The 17,913-nt window shown below is 45.3% G+C and overlaps 1 protein-coding gene across 3 annotated transcripts in view; it reads right to left on the bottom strand.

Annotated features, from left to right (window-relative positions):
* LOC108537025 (phenylalanine--tRNA ligase, mitochondrial-like) overlaps positions 1-17,913 on the bottom strand; it is a 543,711-nt gene that overhangs the window by 9,473 nt on the left and 516,325 nt on the right. The window lies entirely within an intron of this gene.

Here is a 17,913-nt window from a genome sequence, read left to right as displayed (position 1 = left end):
CCCTCCCCGCCGGGCCCAGCTCCTAGCCAGCACACGTCGGCAACGTAAGAGTTCCTTAGAGACACGCGTTTTGCAGGCAAGAAATGCTTTTTAACATCAAATACTCGCCAAGTCCTCAGGGATGTTTCAAAACACCCCCAGGTTTTTATTCCCATCACTCCCTGTGACTTCTCCTGGTACTTCCCAGTGAGTGTTTCCTGCCAAGCACCTCCTGGGGGACGTGGCCGAGCTCCTTGGTCCTTGCATGCATGTGTATATGAAAATAACTGCTCTGGGGAAATCTAACGGAATCTCTCCGGAGAGGCTTGGGATGCAGACTCGCCTAGCTCTACTGCTTCTCCGTGACAGAATCCTGGGCTGGTTCTTAATTTCTAGTCCAGGTTCTCCCTCTAAAATATAGATCATGAACTGACAAGAGCTTTTGAAGGAATTGAATGAAAAAAATGTATAGGTAAAGTGTGAAGTGTTGTTCAGGTGAACAGTTAACAATTGGTACTATCATTCAGGTAGCTGAAGGCTATAGCGCCCTCTGCTTTGGCCCACACAGAAAGACCTGAATGATCTTAGACAAATCGTCTGAGCTTCAACCTCCTCGTCTGTACAGATGGATCACTGATATGACGCAGGCTACGACACAGATGAACCATGAACACGTGATGACCAGTGATCATCACCAGAAAAGCAAGTTGGGAACCCACATTATATTGAAAAGCAAAACAAAACAGGCAACAGCTCACTGGTGTGCACACAGCAGGGGGGTTGCCATGAGTCTCATGTGACTGGTTTCTGCCCTCCCCGACGGAGCATCTTCATGATTTCATTAGCTTAGCAACGAAGATATCTTGCCTTGTATACAAATGACTTTTTATTTTTATTTTTTTTTTAGATCCTCCACTCATAATGCTATGGCAGAGTTGGGCCATATTTAACACATTCTTTTCAACTATTCCATTATCTTCGAAACCATCTTTTTACATTTCTAACAAGAAGCAATGTCTCATTTTACACAGTTTTCCAAAGCCCTGTGCTTTTCGTTTGTGTGGAAAATTTGGAAGGGATTTTATTTTTCTCTCTGGCTTAGTCTGCAGAGCCAAAGTCAACAGAGCTAACTTTAACCGTGTACTGTTACAAGGCAGCCTCCCAATCGTGTCGACACTTTGGTGGCTGAGTCAGGTTACAGAAGATAAGACCTGTGTCAGGTGAAATGCTACGTTTCCAGCTCAAGCAACTGATCAGCACTTATTTGTTCTGTGCTGAGGTGGACACTGCAGGAGACACAAACAGGTAAACGAACTGCTTGATCAATAGATAAATATACATGGAGTGGCTGTTCTGTGCATGACACAGTGGTAGTGTGAGGGGAACATGTATCTCAAAGTTACAGAAAGAAGGATTAGGCTATATTACAATCCACTTGGGGCCCATAAGACATTCATACCTGAAAAGACAGTCAACAGGATGAAGCTATCAATACTAAATGTTAAATAAATGGCATGCACCATAGACAACTTGGAGGTCAGCAAAGACTGGCAGAGGAGATGAGATTAGGTTTAGATGTTAAAGCACAAGTAGAATTTTAACAGGTGGAGAGACAGTGCAGTCCAGTTGGCAAAACGTCACGGGAGGTACTGGTGGCAAGGGGCATTCATTGTATTACTCTGCCTTCCATTTCAACAAAGATTTGCTGAGTATATGTTCCAGGTACAAATGGCCCAAGGGGGACCTCTTCAGAGGGCGCATGACCTACTGAAAGAGGACAGGCTGTGTACAGTCACCGTAGGAAGCTGGCTTTGGCCATGGCAAGTCCACAAAGTGGTTCGCCCTGCCCAGGAGCGATCAGAGCAGTTTCACAGACTGGCGCCAAGTGACCTGGTGATGAAAGGATGGGACATGACTTTGGCACGTGGTTAAGTGGTACAGAGGAAAAGCCCTTTCTGCAGAGGGCACAGAGAGAATTGTGAGCCTGCACAGACCAGTCCAAGGAGCAGCAAATAGCTGAGAGCGGCTGGTCTGCGTTTTCAGAGGGTGGAGTGCAGAAATCAGGTGGGATGCTGCAGGGAGGGGTGGGGTGACAGAAGAGGGCCTTATATTTCTGTTTGAGAAGGCCCAGCCAAAAATCCATCCTGTTGCTTAAGCAAGCAACAGGAACAACTGAGCCCAGGATCAGGTCCTGAAAAGACTCCTCTGAGAGGCTGGGATGATCTTGCTCTGAGTGGCTTCACTGCATACAGAGGCTAGCCTCCTGTTCACCTCAGGTCTCATTCCTGGCAAATAAGAGAGAAACACTGAGATGTTAAAGGAATGGCACGGACCATAAACAAGTTGGAGGTCAGAAAAGACAGGCAGAGGACATGAGATGGCCATGTCACCCATATGGTATTAAGAGCCACCTATCCAAGGAGTTCACTGCAGCATCACCCTCAGCCCCCATTATTCATGAGTAGAATTACCTATGACTGTGTTACGTTGTAAAAGTTTTATTTCTTCAGTGACTAATGGAAGAACCAGGTTAATTACTTTAAGACTCCGTGTCAGTTAATTATGAAGGAATTACACATCAGTAAAGAGAAATTTGTATACATTTCCAGTGACACTGTTATTCTGCAAACACCTTTGAGGGGAACTCTGGGTCTAATTAATTGCATCATCTCTTGACAAACAGTGAGAGACTGAAGGGAAGAGGGGCAAAACAGGGATTTGGCTGGCAGGATGCACCTCCTCCATCTATAATATTCTAGGCTGGAATATAGCAGTGATATCCTGATTAAAGATTCATCATACAAGTAATGTTCATGAAATCACAGACTCAAAGGTAAGGCACCAGAGGGGTCTTCTGGTCCATGCTTGAGCTCTTTCTGGCAGGCCTTATGTTGGATCCCTCGTGGGGCAGCCCATTCTATGCTCTGACAGTGCGGGCTCCCTGTATACTGAGCTGACCAGTGTGTCCTGCGTCTCTCCTCATTGGCCCTGGATTCACTCCAGTCCTTCTCCCCCATGACAGCCCTTCAAACTCCTCTACTCATTTTTGGCAGCAAAACAGCATGACAGCCCTGGCTAGGAAACACCAGGACCACTGGGGGTCAGAGTGGAAAGGGGCCCTGGAGGCAGCACATATGTTTAACATCACTGCCCCAATTCATGCATCCACCCAATTCATTTATTCGTTCAGCAAATGAATGCCGACCGCCCACCATACGCCATGTATTCTGCTGGGTATTAGGACCTAATGGTGGAATAAAACAAAACAAAACAAACAAGACATGACTTGTAGATTCCGCAGTCTAGCATAGGAGATAGGCATTAAAGAATTACAAAGAAATGTAAATTACAACGGCTAAAGGTTATGGAGGGAAGGTACATGGTACCATAAGGCCACACAAAAGGGCTATCAAAGGTCAAGGAAGGTTCCCTGTGGAAGTACGAACAAGCTAAGGCCCGACAGAGCGTAGGAACTGATGGGGTGAAAGAGAGTGAGAGCAGGTGGCGGGCAGTCCCAGACAGAGGGGATGGCACATATAAAGGCCCTGTGATCTGAGTTTAAATTCCCATTCTCCTCTTCTGAGCTATAGGATCTAGATAGATCGTTTACCTTCTCTACATATGGGTTTTCTCATCTCTAATAAGGAGAAAACAGTTCTGCACGTCTCATCAGGCAGGGAAGCTTGGTGAAGCTCAGTTCGGAGCACCACCATCTCAGGGCCTCCTGGCTTGGATCCTTTTTTGTTTTTGGATGAAACAGCACCCCAGTCTCTCTGCCCTTCCTATTTGTATCCCCTAAATTACACTGTATGAGGCATAGCTCAAAGCAAAGCTGCTCTGGCTGAAGGGGCAAGAGGACCCCACATACTAGCCTTCTGCCCCACTCAGCACAGCCCCTCTCCATCAGCTCCTCAGAACCCCTAAGGCTCAGGGGGCAACTTTAAATCGACTCCATTTTTCAAAAATAGGCAGAAGCGAAGCTTCCAGAGACAGTGATTTGCCCAAACTCATCTCAGAATTTACAAATCCAAGTGAAACTTGTTGAAGATATGATGGGGACTCATTTAGGGGAACACATTCTTTCAAGGAGAGAGAAATCCTTGCTCTGCAGAGCATACAGGCAGCAAGACAAGCAGAAAACAGGTGGAGGAGGTCAGACACTGGATTCTCAGCTTAGAGCTCCTCTTTGTAAGAGAAGAGAGTTGATGCGAGTCCCTTCATGGCTCTAAGCCTAGGCATCCTGTTTTACAGTGGGGATTCCAACTGCCTCACGGTGTTATCGAGAGTGGATAGGTTTTTAAGGCACTTTAAAATTATAAATGACTAAATTTATCACCATAAAAGGGATACTTCATTTTTGCAAATGGCCCAGCAACATTTAGAGCCAAAATTGGTGAGAGAAAGTAATCTAATTGATTAATATTCCATATATGTTAAAAGAAGGCATAACCATAAAGTAACAAGATATGGTTCCTGATGTGGCTTATTATTGGGCCTATAAAATTCTTAAAAAAAAAAAAAAAAAAAAAAAAAAAAAAAAAAAAAAAAAAAAAGAAGAACTGGCTGCATTACAGGCCTTCACCATAGACCACATGGAGGGTGCAGAGTTTGTCTGAATTCAGAAGTTGCTAGAATGTTTGTGCTTACTATTTCATAGCTGTATCGCAGTTATGCTACATGTCTTGTGGATTCATTTTTACCTTCTGGGGAGAAACGTGACTATCCCATACCACCTCTTCACCTGAAGAGCTAACATGAGAAACTTATGGAAACTCATCCTAGAACCATGTACTTCTATATGAAAACAAATTTTAAATTCCAAATATGCATAAAACTAAAGAAAGCTCTGGGTCTTGCCATCACACAGTATTTGTAAAATCGAAGACATTTTGTTAATAGTAACCATAGCAACAATAGGGACAATGAACAATTATAAAGTTATGCAGCTTCCAGAGCCCTTGTACCCACATGATCTCACTGGCTGTGACTGGAACAGCCATCCTGAGAGGCAGACACTGTCACTTCCTATTGCAGAGGTGCACCCAAATAATAGGTGACAGAGGTGGGATTCCAATTTAGGCATGCAGCTGCCTCCAAAGCTACGCTCTTAATCCTGGCTAGAAAACATCGTCTGATGTTTGTGGCCAATGTCTCAGCTACATCCCACCTCGAAGCACTAGCAGGTTTCATAAGGCTGATCCCTTGATGAAACTTGAGGGAATAGCCTTAAAATATACTTCCACGAAAAAGTAATTTTGCTTGGGGCAAGCGGGTTGGGTTGGGTTCAAGTGCACAGTTTTTTTGAAGGTCTGGCTATCTTTGCTACTTGGATAAATCTATGGACTCTCCAGGTCTCAATAAAACAGAAATGATGCTATTTGCTCCTAACTACTCCCTCAGTTAGGAAAAATTGAAGCCATGAGAGTGAAGCATTGTCAGCAACTTGGAACAAGTAAGTACTAATAAAGTAAAAGTCAGAGTCAATAAACTCTTTCAAAATCATATTGAGCTGCAGTTGTCCATTTCCAAACTTTGTGAAAGGAAGTGTTCTATTCTTGGTATTGTCTTACTTCAAAAAAAAAAAAAAAATGTCAGGCTTACATTTCTAGTGCACTGGAGAGAAACATAATCAACTTTTTCAACTTGAAGTGTGTCTATTATGAATGCTTAGGGAGAATTTAATAAGACTGCCCATGGGTTAATTTCAAAGGCAAAATGTCAAGACACTTCAATTATGGGCTTGGGGGGATTGTGAAACACTGTCATGCCTTGAAGAAGCTATTGATGTGGACAAATATTTTTAGGTCCTGTTGCTTCATGCTGAATTTTTTACTGGGCAAATAAATGAGCACAGGTTGGGCAGAGTGTGCGTTTTGGACAGGTTGCTAAAACATGTGATCAAAGAGTATGTGTCTCTTTCTCTACCACAATTTTTCCTATGTATGACAGTTAGTTTATAATAAGATAGTATGACTTAGAAGGTTCTAGAGTGATGCAGAATAAGATAAAATAAAGATTCTACTACTAAATATACCTAGATGTGCTGAATAACATTAATATGATTTTTTTGACTCTGTGTCCCCACTTAAATCTCATGTTGAATTGTAAAGCCCTAGTGTTGGGGGAGGGATCTGATGGGAGGTGACTGGATCATGGGAACAAATTTCTCCCTTGCTGATCTTGTGATAGTGGGTTCTCATGAGATTTGGTTGTTTGAAAGTGTGTAGTGCTTCCCTCCTTCCTCTCTCTCTCATGCTCTGCCATGGTAAGGCATGTTTGCTTCCCCTTCCACCATGATTGTAAGTTTCCTGAGGCCTCCTGGCCATGCTTCCTGTACACCCTGCAGAACTGTGAGTCAATTAAACCTCTTTTCTTCATAAATTACCCAGTCTCGGGTAGTTCTTTATAGCAGTGTGAGAATGAACTAATACAATATGTAAGAACAGTGACTTTCTAAAAAAGTAGGTAGCTGAGGAGATAATAAGAAAGCAAGGGAAAAATATCTCCAGATGCAAAAAGTAAATAACACAAACCACAGCGGTAAGTGCCCAATGCTGCAGCTACCTGGAGCAAAGACAGTATCCATTACTGTAACCTAGAGCTTAGATTTTAACCTTCACCTGAGAATGAAGGCTTTGGCCCACATGAACCAAGAAGTTGGAACTGAGATTCCTGCCCAGTGTGGGTATCCTAAAGGGTTGCCACCCTTGATGTAAGAGCAGACTAGGGAAAACAAAACAAAACAAAACATATCCTTGGCACAGATTGGCAAAAACGAATCTTGTCTCTATCTGGATGTGAAGAATGCAGAGAAGAAGCCTACCCTGAAAGTTAAAATTCTAGGTCTGTGTCTTATGTGAATTTAGAGTTCAAAGTGAACAATACCTCAGATCCTCAAGCTGAGAAATTAACAAAACACTGGTCTTGGCAAGGTGCTAACCCTTGAAGAGTTGGCAGAAGAAAATGCAGAAACAGCACTGAGGAAAAGGCTGGCCACAGGGGACTGTCTTAGGATATGCTCCAATGAACATAACCTCAAGGCCCCAAATTACAGAACACATGAAGAAATAACCCATTATATGCTAAACATAAAAGACAGAAGGATCAGTGTCCCAACGATTTCGGATACAAGAACAATCTAAAAAGTATTTAAATGACTGAAAATGAATTTAAACATTTAAGAATGTTTAAAATGCTTAAAGACATGAAAGAACCACATGAAAGAGCATAATGAAAAAAGAATAGCAGGGACACGGATGAAGCTGGAAAGTATCATTCTCAGCAAACTAACACAAGAACAGAAAACTAAACACTGCATATTCTCACTCATAAATGGGAGATGAACAATGAGAACACATGGACACAGGGAGGGGAACATCACACACCAGGGCCTGTTGGGGGCTGGGGGGCTAGGGGAAGGATAGCATTAGGAGAAATACCTAATGTAGATGACGGGTTGGTGGGTGCAGCAAACCACCATAGCACAAGTATACCTATGTAACAAACCTGCACATTCTGCACATGTACCCCAGAACTTAAAGTATAATAAAAAAAGACTTACATAAAAATGTATGGAAATGAAAATATAATTTAAAAATGCATCACAGAGTTAAATGATAGATTAGACACAGCTGAATGGAGAATGAGTAAACTGGAAGACAACCCTGAGGAACTGTTTGGAATACAGTAGAGAGAAGGACAGAAATGGAAAACATAAAACAGGTTAAGAAACATGTAGGATAGAATATGAGTATTAGAAAAATGTAGAGAGAACAAAGAGGCAATATCTAAAGAGACAATGACTGAGAGGTTTCCAGAATTAATGAACTCTTCAGACTCAGAAAACACAGTAAGTCCTGAATGGGGTTAAATTTTAAAAATCTGTATTAGTCACATTGTAATGAAACTGCAGAATACCCAAGATGAAGAGATGACCTTGGAAATAACTAGAGAAGACAAACAGGACTTACAAAGCAACAACAAAGAAATAGCTTTCTCAGTAGCTACAAAGGGTTTAGGAGCTAATGGAATAATACCAAGAAAGCGTCAACCTATATCAATTATACCCAGCTAAGCTGTTATTTTAGAATAATGGCAAACTACAAACATTTTCAGACGAAGTGAGACACAATGAAAAGGTCTGCAACTCACATACCTTTGAAGAAGACCTAAGAAGGGTATATTTCAGGAAAAAGGATAATGAATTCAAAAAGGAAGTGGATGTGAGAAGCTAGCAACAATAACATGATGGTTCAGATCACAACCTATGGAAACTAAGTTTACTCTCCGGTAAGACTGTTTTAAAGCTGTGGTTTCAGATGTCCCAGTGTTCCAGAGGTACTCTCAGATGGTTTTTGCAGAACTGCCCTAAGCTGGAGTAAATAGCGCAGGAGAGCTGATTTCCTGTCCTGGCCATTACAATCAGTCTCAGACTTCCCGGAGAACCGACTACTCCCTGGAACACACTGTGAAGCAAAACAGCAGACGGGCTGAGAGCGCAAGCTCTGAAGGCACACGCACCCACTCTCAGTGCCTACGACGCGATGCCACTGTGGCAAGTTACTGAATCCCTCTAATCCTCAGTTTCAACGCCTTTAAGTCAGATAGATATATGTGTATGAGATCCTCACACAGTGCCTCGAACAAAATAAATACTCAGTGAAAGACAGCAGTTACCATAATAATTATCAGTATTACAAGCTTTGTTAATTTAATGAGAAACACACATATTTATTTAGATTAATAAAAAGTTATGTGTCCCTGGCATTACTTAAAAAGAAAAAAGTAAGAGCATTGATGTTAACTAAAATTTTGGTGCCATGTGTTAGACACTATACAGGCAGTCTCATATTATTCCTGGCCTGTGAGCCCCACCAGCTGCCTATGACATGTAGGCAGGTCCTCTGTCAGTACCACCATGGTGCTGGACTGCCACTTTTCATTAAAACTATGAGAAGTTTCAATGGCCGGTGAGTCTCTCTCTGAAAGGCTATGCGGACCATATTTGATCTGGAAGATATACCCTGGTTGGTTTTGTCTTTTAAAAATCACTCTCTGCAGCAACCTCTCGTCACAGGAAAAATCAAAACAGAGCGGACAAAGGCATGAAATGTCTATGCATGTTACATGGGGAGATGATGGGTGGCAAGAGAGACTGGGTAACTGACAGCTCCGTGCCACGGCTGATCATTTCTGCGATTCATTAAAAGACACTCATTCACCTTAGCCTCCAGGTACAGAAACTGGTCTATTGCAATGACAAAAGCAGCAAGTCACAGATGCAGGCAAGTGTCCAAGGAGAAAGCTGCAGAGGGATCTAATATCTTGTTGGCAGGCGCGGAGCAGAGCTCTATAGCTGGAACAGAGGTTTAAACATAAATTCTGAGTCCTACAGAAAAATGTCCAAGAGGGCACCCTTTTTCTTTATTATCTACCAAATAAATTGATGTCCAAAGTAGAGTCCCCTCTGGCCACCATCTTTCTTCAAAGTTCGCAGTAGTAACTTTGATTCATAATGTTTTCACACAACACATATTCTCACTCTCTCTCCTCTCTCACCCTCGCTCCGCTTCATTGTCCTCAAATCAAGAATGAAGGGACTTTTAGGTGCCTAAAGCAAGAGTTTCTACTTGTTTTGGGCAATTTCATACGGCTATCTCATGTACTTCTCAAACTCTCTTACAGAGCATTACGCTTACAGGAACAACCAGGAAACTGAGAGCTGGGAGGGTCATGACTTGCTGCTTCACCCTGCTGAATAGGGCAGAGTCAGCAGGGTCCTCTCCGGACACCACGCTGTCCCTTCCTAAGACATATCTGGGAGAGAGACCTGGGGGGATTTTGGGGAGAGCAAGGTGTGGGGTGTCAGGAGGTTTGGGTTCCTGTGATGTGGGCCTTCTTACCCACCTGTGTAATCCTGAGCAACTGCCTTCCATCCCTGGGCCCCAGCTCCTTCATCAGGGCCAGGTGACCACGAAGATCTCTCTCTGGCTCCTCAGCTCTAAAAGTCTCTAAAAGCTTCCTAGTGCTTCTGTGTCCATCTCTGGTGAGGACAGACAAAAATCTGGGATCCAGGGGAAAGCATGTTTCTAACTCATCGCAGAACCCGTCTGTTCTGTTCCACTCTGGCAGTGATCCTTGCTGTTAGCATACAAGTGAATCAGGGGCTGGGAGACCTCGCTGTTTGTGGCGTTTGAAGCGAGACTTTGCTATAGCCATTCTGAGTAAGTAGCTACAAAGCTGCTAATTGGATTCGGCAAGTTGCTGAGTCACTGTCGTGTAAGATCAAGTTGCTCTGTGCTGATGATGAGGCCCATCCTGTCGGCAGCTAAGAACATTTTCTTTGTGATTAAAAAGAACAGGAGTGTGCAAAGACAAACTGTGGATTAGTTTTCACAATTCACCATGAGTAATTAAAATCTAACAGACCGCAATTAGACAACATCCACCAGAACCTTATTTGCCATTAGTCTTTTAATTAAAAATGTCCCATGATTTAGCTCTAATTCGGCACAGATTTCTGACGGGGGTGGGGGAGAAACACGGCGCTGTGAGCCCTGATGTATTGGTTATGACATCTTCCTGGAAGAGGAGGGTAGGGAGGAAGCTTGAGTGTTTCGTATAAATCACTTACCTTTCCCTTCTTGGGATCTTTGCACAACAGAGGTATGAAGTGAGCCTGGCCCCTCGCTAAGCCACCACCGGGCACATAATGCAGCCCAGGACCCCCCATGAAAAAGGGCCAGGGCAGAGCTGATTGAGGACTTTGATTTTTTAATCTTCCAGCACTGACAAGGTGAGAAGTGGGAGAAACGTGTCATTATGCCATTAAAAAGAAATGTTTACCAGGGCACCCAGGCACAAACTGAGGTGGAAAAATCATTTTTAAATGGAAGAAACTGAGAGTCCTTTTTTTGTGATCTCACTGGCTTATCACGAAGGAGGAATGGCAGTGCTGGGCACGTCCAGGGTCACTGTGTGGAATCAGAGCCAAGGAACAAGGGCGTGGGGAGGACCTGTCTTCCCGTGCACAGCCCAGGGCAGGGGGTGGTCCAGGCCAGCACAGGCTTCCACTAGGCCCACCCCTGGCACTAGTGGGCAGAAAAGCATTTACTCATCTGCCTCCTTTGGAGTTGGGCATGGAGAGGGAGGAGATATTCTACTCTAGAAGCTTGGAAAGGATCCATGATTGCAATTAGATTTACAGACTCTTTTTTTTTTTTTTTTTTGAGATGGAGTTTTGCTCTGCCGCCCAGGCTGGAGTGCAGTGGCCGGCTCTCAGCTCACTGCAAGCTCCGCCTCCCGGGTTCACGCCATTCTCCTGTCTCAGCCTCCCGAGTAGCTGGGACTACAGGCGCCCGCCTCGTCGCCCGGCTAGTTTTTTGTATTTTTTAGTAGAGACGGGGTTTCACCGTATTAGCCAGGATGGTCTCGATCTCCTGACCTCATGATCTGCCTGTCTCGGCAGATCCCAAAGTGCTGGGATTACAGGCTTGAGCCACCGCGCCCGGCCTACAGATTCTTTTTTAAAGGATTCCTCACTAGAATGAATGCGGGTGAGGACAGAGTTAAAGGCAGTTCACATAATGGCTCATTCTTAAGCTTGCTTTTTGCCCAATAGGAAAATGGTGTCTACTGCTTGCTGAGAATTGATGCATTTGTATTATTTCAATAACCATCAGGTGCCCAGGATAACAACACCTAAACCCAAGGCTAGAAGATGCCATTTGCCTGATAAACTAAAAGGAGATGGAAAGCCCAGACTTAGCCTGAGTCCATTCATTGGCTACTCTTGGCTTTCCTTCCAAGACTGACAAACTGCGGAGGTTCAACTTACATGATTTCCTAATATAATTAAAATCACTCGAGGGAGAGTCCTTACAGAGAGTTACGTTCCAAAGTATCATCTACAAGACTGAGTTTGGGCCTAGAATGCATCGTACAACTCAGAAAAAACATTGAACAGTATATGGTGTTAGGATTGTGGCCCAGCCCCCAAAACCCACCTAACTTATTATATTGACGAAGTTCACCTTAGCATGGGAAAATGAAGCAGCAAGTTCTAGTTTGAGTCAGTTGGGTGTCTAACAAAACAATATCCAAAATGATGGTGACGAAAGACTTAGAAATCTTAAAAGAATGGGTTGACCATGAGAGATGATCAGAGATGAGGGGGGAAGTTGAAAGAGAGCCTATTAATAGTCATCTTTTAAAATATTCTAGCCTTTCTTTCCAGGCAGAAAGAAGAAGCCACCGAGAAATGCTTTCAAAGTCCAGCCACCAAAATCACAACTCTCCCACCTCCTGCATTCACACCAATCCTGTTCTTTCTCTTTTGTCCCCTCCTGAGTCTAACCCCACCATGGCAAGCTGCAGTCCACTGCCTTCGACTTCTCAGGGGCCTTGCCTATCAATGATCCCTTCTTCCTCCTTTACCTGCAACCCCTCTTTCGCCTGGAACCCTTCTCTTCCCTCCCACCAGCACTTAAGAGAAGCTGAACTCTAGCCCATGTGAAAGAAACTCACTCCTGACTGGGCCTCCTCTCCGGTCATCTTGTTTATCTCTTGCCTCTCCTTCTCAACCAAGCTTCCTGAAAATATCTCCATTGTCCAGCCCACCGCCATCTTGTCTGATCAAGGGTACAAGTAGGAATTGAAGGCCAGTTTGTGCATCAGGCACAGGGCTGGGTCTGCATCCCAGGAGAGAAGGGGGCCCGGTCATCACTCCCGTGAGGGCATGTTCTTCCCCTTCCTCTATATCCCGCCCCACCCCGACCTTCCATTTCATCAATTCCCGCTCATTCCTCAGGTTTCTGCTTGGAAGGTCCTTACTGCTTGGAAGGTCCTCCCTGGAAAAGATTTCCCTGTCCCACTCTTCTAGGAATTCCCCTGGCATTGCCGTGCTGTCGTATCATGATGATCTGACACTTGGCTTTTCCCCCAGCCCAGACCCACTAACTCTGAGAGGGCAGGGACTCTGCCTTTCTTCACTTTCACTTGCATCTCCAGCACCTGGCATGATGCTTGGCCCCCAGGAGGGCTCCACAGATACCTGGTGAATGGTAAATGAACAAACTTCCTTCCTAGGTGGAATGCCTGTATCTCCCCATAGGCCCAATATCCTCAGCCTCCCAAGGGCCACTCCGCTGGGCCAGCTGGAGCACCTTCACGGCGGCAGTGAGTGGAGGCAGCACACAGAGGTGGACCTGGAGTGCTTCGTGTTCTCTCATTAGCAACATGCACGCCTTCCCTAGTGACAAGCCTTCCTCCCCAGGGGAGGTCGGGCTGGTAGCCTGCCAACGACTACACCTAGGTTATAGCTTTGGGATGGGGAGGATAAATCTCTTTACGGTCTTTTTACTTCATCCACTGTAAACATGCCAGGAGGAAGTAGTTTTCTGGCTAAAACTGAACCTTGAAGAGCAAACACTTTTCACTGGGGCCTTCAGCACAGAAGGCAGGGGCCAGGGTCTGAGGCCTGAGCACAGCACAGTTGGTGTTCTTGAGGACCAGCAGCTGTATCTGCCCCACCTGGGTCAGTGCCAGTCCCAAGGAGGAGCCGGCAGCAAGAGGTGACAAAGAAGCCCCTGGCTGGCCTCCATTGCCACTGGCACCTTCCATCCAGGCCACCAGCAGGGTCTCTGTTTCTGGTCCTCCCCACTCTGACTGCAGCCTTCCTCCAATCCCCACCACAGCTGGTGAGATCTTTGAAAAACATCAATCTGATCATGTTACACCCTGCTTAAAATGCTTAGCCAGCCTGTCTGGCCCCAGCCACTTCCTCACTGTTGTCCTGCCTCACTGCTGCAGCTGGAGTCCCACAGCCCTTTGGCGTGTTCCTGGAGGCATTCTCACAGGCTGCTCCCACTCCCAGACCTGGACCCTTCCCTCGGGGAGGGCTAGTATGAGGGGAGGAGAGGAGAGGACTGGGCCCATGGCTGAGTCCCCTTTGGACCAGCTCATCTTCTGGCTTGCAAGGCTATCTCTTCAGAGTTGCAATAGAGATGACCTCAGGGAAGGCAGATTAGGGAGCCTGACTGTGGCTATAAATCAAGCCGTAGCCTCTCATTTCATCATATCAGTAATGAATATTTGATCTTCGCCTGATTCCTGTCTGTACTCTTAATGACATCTGAATTCAGCAAAGGAAGAGGGATGCCACTTACAGGTCCCCCTCAAAACATCAACAGACCCAATCTTTTACAGTTGCAGGCTCACATATACAAATTAGAAAGCAAAGCAGCAAGCATCCACAGCATTCGCCCACAGGCAGCACTTAATTTGTACTGGTTGAATGAGTGAATGAAAAGTATTCAGAACTGGCTGGGAATAGTTGAACGAACTCATTTTTGGTGACTGCTCCAGGCTCTGTCACTGACTAGAAGTGTGTCTTTGAACAAGTTACTCAACCTCTCTTGGCCCCAGCCATGCCATTAGGACAAAATAATATACTGGATGTAATACACTTAGCAACTGTCAAGTATACACTGATAATCTATGTTAGCTCTTTATTTTTATCAGTTTTTACTCTTATCACTGATTCTTGCCCGTGGCCATGATGGCTGGCTGGACTCATGCCTCCTCGCCCTCACCATTCTTGGGGAGAAAAAACTGGCCAAGTACATTAGCTTTGAGGCTTGAGAGTCCCAAAGCTTTTGAGGTTATTTTCTCTTCACATTTTCTGCATTGAAGTTGGCTGTGTGTGCCCTTTGTACCAAACATGCCATCTTTTCCACTATACATGAGTCCCTGAGACACAGTTATTTCTAGCTTTTGCTCAAAATGAGAGGTGTCATTTTCTCCCTTGGCCAACCACAAAGAAAGGGGCTCCCGGTACCAGTGGGAAAGGGTGAAGGGGAGAAGGCCCAAGCCTCAGGAAGCAGAGATTCCTGCTCCCACAGCAGGGATAGTGATGGGAAGCTGAGGGAGGGGTGAGAGTGGGTAGGAGGGGTGAGGGAAGGAGAGAGGGGTAGCAATGGAGTTTTGTTGGGATGAGGGTTGAACTGGGTTTGGAGGCAGATTCTGAGCAACATTATTTGTTAAAGCTATTTCAGATAAACTCTTGATCTCAAGAAATGATCCAGGATGAAACACAGAATATTTCAGAAAGGAATGAGCTTAGAATCAGAGAAAATGGAGGCTTCGGATATAGATTTTTAAAATCAATTGATCTCTGAATTGAATAATTTTAAAAAGAGAAGCATCTTGGGAATATAAAAAACGGATTGACAACTCAATATATTTCAGCAATCAAGAGGAAAATATTATTTAGCAATGAAGTGAAGGCTGTCAGGTGACTGCCACTTGTCCTTCCAGCTCTCAAGATTACATGCACAGTTTCAGCAAGTGACTGAACCTTCTGATCCTCACTGCAGGGGCTGCTGCATGCCTCTCATGCATCCATTCACCTCCATCCATTGTGGCATTAAGCCTCTAAGACAGTGCCCAACAACTCCTGCCATCTGGCACTCATCGCTGGTGTGAGCCCCTCCCACATCGTACTGGGGTTGGCCTGTGAGGCCAACAGCATATGGCAGACAGGACAGGGTGTCACTTACTTCACACCCTGCATCTAACCCAGAAGCAAACCCCACAGTCTCCATCTCCAGAACACATCCTGCACCTGAGCACCTCTTACCACCTCATCACTGCTATCTGCTATCCAACCACCATCATCTCTTGTTTACATTTTTGCAATGGTCTAACTGGGCTCCCTGCTTCCACCCTTGCCTTCTTACAGCAGCCAAAGCAATGCTGCTACAAGGCACATCACATCCCTCCTCCTGAAAATCTTCTAGTGCCTTCCCACTTCTTCCAGAGTAGAGGCTGTCCTTTCAATGCCTACAAACCCATGTGATCTGGCTCCCACCTGTTCTTCCTGACCTTATCTCCTGCAACGCCCATCACAGACCCTGCTCTAACTGCTGTGGCCTCTCTTGGCTGGTGTCCATGGTACCACCGCCTGTTCCTCAAATTTGGGGCATGCTTCTGCCATACCCTTTGCAACCGCTGCTCCTTCTGTCTAGAATGCTCTTCCCAGTCTCCAGCTGGCCCACTCCTGCATGTCTTTGCTCAGCTGTCACCATCTCTGCAAAGGCTTCCCTGACTGTCCCATTTAAAACTGCACATGCTCTCCCATCACAATCTAAAGGTCCTCATATGTTCCCCATTTATTTTATGGTTTGCCTTTCCCCACTTGTCAGCTGTACACGCGCAGAGCTTTCTCCTTAGTTTTGTTCTCTTCTGTTGTCTTTGAGCCTGGCAAATAGCAAGGGTTTAATCAGTATTAGCAGATATTGATACTGATCACTGTTAGTGATGGGCACAGTCCCACGCACTGACTGAGGCGACAAGGAAGAATAAGACCTGACCATTGCCCTAAGGAAGCTCAGCCCCCACCCCCACCTCTGCCTGTTCTCCACTCTGCTTCCTCCTGACAGAGCCTGCAATCTCACCAGCCAAATCCTGCTGCCACCTGGAGGCCAGGACAATATTCACTGGAACCCTCTGCCCAAGGAGATGCTGCTTGCAAAGAACTTTGGTTTGAAAACACGAAGAGCACCCTGTCATCCTGCTTGGCTGGGGGACTCTGAGTGGCAGGACCTCAGCGACAAGGGGGACAGAATGCTGCTGTCTGGATTGCACTCAAAGTGCAAATGAATGTATGGCAAGTAGACAAAAACCTGCCGTCGTCAAACACATAAAGCAGATACCTTCTGTGTGAAGAACAGTGCACACACACAGACACACGCTCTTTAAAATCCCCTCTTCCATGCACCATCTAAGGATCACGTGGCCATCATGTGGCTGTCTTTGTTCATGAGGGCAGGCTCTGACTGCTCCTAGTGGAAAGCCTGCCTGGCTTTGGGTTGGTCTCAGCAGTGTAAAAGGATAATTATCTGCCGGCTGCCTGGGAATGTAAGGTATCAGATAGATTGCCTTAGTAATTAAAATAATGAAAAGAATCATCAGGACTAGAATTTTTTTTTAATCATTTTAATTGAAGACTCTAAAGAAGAGCTAAAATATGAATTGGAAAGGAGCATCCTTATTAATCCATCTCATAATTACAGGATGCAGTTGGAGGCTTGTTGCCTCCTCACAGGCTTTTGGGGTTCCTTCCAATGGAGAGGTCTCCCCAGGGTTCTCCTCCGACTCCATACCATACAGGGTCACAGAGGGCTCACTGTGATATAAAGGTGGCTGTAAAGACCTATTGATTGGCGGGGTGCAGTGTTTCATACCTGTAATCCCAGCACTTTGTGAGGCCAAGGTGGGAGGATGACTTGACCCCAGGAGTTTCAGACCAGACTGGGCAACATAGTAAGACCTCATATCTACACAAAATACAAAACATTAACCAGGCATGGTGGTGCGTGCCTCGTACTCCCAGCTACTCAGAAGGCTGAGGTGGGAGGATTGCTTGATCACAGGAGGTGGAGGCAGAAGTGAATCAAGATTACGCCACTGCACTCCAGGCTGGGTGACAGAGCGAGACCCTGTCTCAACATAAGAAAGACCCATTGATTTATTTATTCTCTTATTTGTAGCCAATGGACATTCTGCAAACAGACTGTTTGATTACACTGTCTTTGAAAAGAGCTAATACAGAATCAACGACAAGAGATGTACACAATGAGAAACGGGTATTTATCTATGCAGGATATCTCCTGAAAAATGAAAAGATCATTAAAGCACAGACGCACACACTGAAGCGTATCTATTTCAGATGGCCCGCCTCAAATGTTAGTGTGCCCTGGCTGGCACAAGGCCACGAGTGGCATGACAGATGTCCCTTCTAATGGCCTTGGAAACCACTCTCTAACTTTGGATTTCCAAGAAATCACTTTCGGGGCCATTTTCCCTGAGAATTTGGCATCACGAGAGATAGAAAGTAGAACAGGGCTAATAATAGCTTCAATGCTGCTATCGCCC

This window comes from Rhinopithecus bieti, unplaced genomic scaffold (genome assembly GCF_001698545.2).
Source record: "Rhinopithecus bieti isolate Rb0 unplaced genomic scaffold, ASM169854v2 scaffold_14232, whole genome shotgun sequence".
NCBI lineage: Eukaryota > Metazoa > Chordata > Mammalia > Primates > Cercopithecidae > Rhinopithecus > Rhinopithecus bieti.
This window is presented reverse-complemented; position numbering and strand designations above follow the sequence as displayed.